This window comes from Brassica oleracea, chromosome C3, assembly GCF_000695525.1.
Source record: "Brassica oleracea var. oleracea cultivar TO1000 chromosome C3, BOL, whole genome shotgun sequence".
Classification (NCBI taxonomy): Eukaryota; Viridiplantae; Streptophyta; class Magnoliopsida; order Brassicales; family Brassicaceae; genus Brassica; species Brassica oleracea.
Window position 1 is genome coordinate 8,396,000 of NC_027750.1, and position 2,112 is coordinate 8,398,111.

The 2,112-nt window shown below is 31.1% G+C and overlaps 1 long non-coding RNA gene across 1 annotated transcript; it reads right to left on the reverse strand.

Moving 5' to 3' along the window:
* Positions 1-236: 236 nt before the first annotated feature.
* LOC106333128 lies at positions 237-1,206 on the reverse strand. The gene is made up of 3 exons (XR_001268286.1): positions 1,002-1,206; positions 744-909; positions 237-558 (listed from the first exon to the last, which is right to left on the reverse strand). It is a non-coding gene; the product is annotated as an uncharacterized LOC106333128 (long non-coding RNA).
* Positions 1,207-2,112: the final 906 nt, after the last annotated feature.

Here is a 2,112-nt window from a genome sequence, read left to right on the forward strand (position 1 = left end):
ATCTATTCAATAAGATTGTTATTCTTTTGATTTCGACAATTGTAAGAATTATTTGCTGTTGTTTAAAACCATTCCCAAAAATCGTATGTTATATTAGTTAATCATTGACATAAACCCTTATATACATCACTGAAGCAAGTAAAAAACAAACATCGAAACTTAAGCCAGGGTTCTATAATCTAATGCCTTATTCTACATTGTCTACTTTATCACCCTACGAATTACTTCCAATAGATAAGTAATTACTAACCTTAGAAAAAGACTGTTGTCCAGACAAGTTGACATTTTTCTTTTGCATCTTGATTACTGGTACTGGTTCTCTCCACCTCCAGTATACTGCAAACAATAAAAAAAATCAAATCAGCATATGATCATAGTACTAAATGATGATCGAATGAATTTAAATGAGAACACATCCATTTAAGATTTACTACATGGTTAGTGTGCCTTCCCTTTGCTATGTGATGTTACAACATTTTCTTATCTCTCTCTCCTTCACCATGTCTCTGGCTGAGCTTTTCTATAGATCACTTATGTCCCATGTCCCTCAGTTTCTCCCTGCAGAGTTATTTGTCTAGATTACACAACAGTCTAGCTTTTGACAAAGCTCAGTCTAATCTACGATTGTCTAAAGCTCAAGATTTTTGATTTCTCCAATAACAGAAATCAAAAACCTGGAAATTTTACCCAAAAAAAAAATTTGGAAAAAAAAATTTAAACAGAAAACCGTAGATTAGAATTACCTTAGGAAGGAATAAAGATCTCACATCGAGACGAAGTCCTCGAAATAATTATTTGCAATCCGCGAACAAACCAAAGTTCAGCCTGATTCTTAACAAATCTGTAAGGGGCTGAGGTTTTTTTTTACTGGAGATTTAACCGATTGAACGTTCTTGGTACTACACACCTCTGATGGATATTAACAAATCATAACACGGAATAAAGATTAGAACAACTAATCGTTTCAAAATCAACTTCAACCTAAGTATATAAACTTGAACCTGTATCCCAAAATCTCCAGTAGTCATCAGTAGATCTAGACTCTGGCTCTCCTTTAAGTGAAAACTTCATAGCTGTTTGTGCACTTCTCGCCAGTAGAACGGACGGCAACGACAATGAGATAGGTTGAAGAAACAGAACTTTCTACGGGAACAAAAAAAGAGATGTACAAGATATTTTTTCTGTTTTTTTTCCGGAAATAATAGTTATATGGGCTTCCTTGAATGTTTAATGTGCAGTATCATTTTTCTTAAATATGATTTTCCTATTTATAATTCATAACAAAAGGCTCAATTCAATTTATGTATTTCGGCTTGCTATATATAATTGCTATAGATTGTCTATAAAAATGTTTAGTTAATATTGATGCTGTCTAAATATTTTTAAAAAAATACATATTAAATATTTAAATATAAATTTTTACTCACCACATTTATAGTATAATTTTATACAACACACATTTTCTCAACATAATACTCTATTATTAAACATTTTAATTTTAGATGTTACCAAGTAAAATTAAAAAATATACAATAAAAGAAGTATACAACCTGATAGTTAATAAATAGACACTAAAAAAAATTACAATAAATAGACACTAAAAAAAATTACAAGTATACACCAATGTCAGACAATAGATAATCTATGAAACACAATTATGTTTTTACAACAAACAGAAATATTTAATTATATAGAAGATACATCCGCGCGGACGCGCGAGTCAAAGGCTAGTTAGATAATTAAGATTAGGGGTTATGTTTAGGGTGTGGACGACTTATATTTCAGTCGTCTGTTGAATAATTTACCCGGACGACGTATATTTCAGTCGTCCACATCGTACCGAACCTTTAATTTTACCAATGTATGTTTTAACATAACCGGATCATTTTACTCTGACGACTTACATTTCAGTCGTCTGGCGAAGAAATTAAAACAGACGACTTACATGTAAGTCGTCCAAATATTCCCGCCTAATTTTTTTTTTTTAAATTATTTCCCCGCTTAAATAATTTAAACCAGACGACTTACTTGTAAGTCGTCTGGAAAGTTTTCTATTTTAGTTTCCCGCTAAAAATATTTAATTTCCCACTAAAAATATTAAACTCTTCTAGA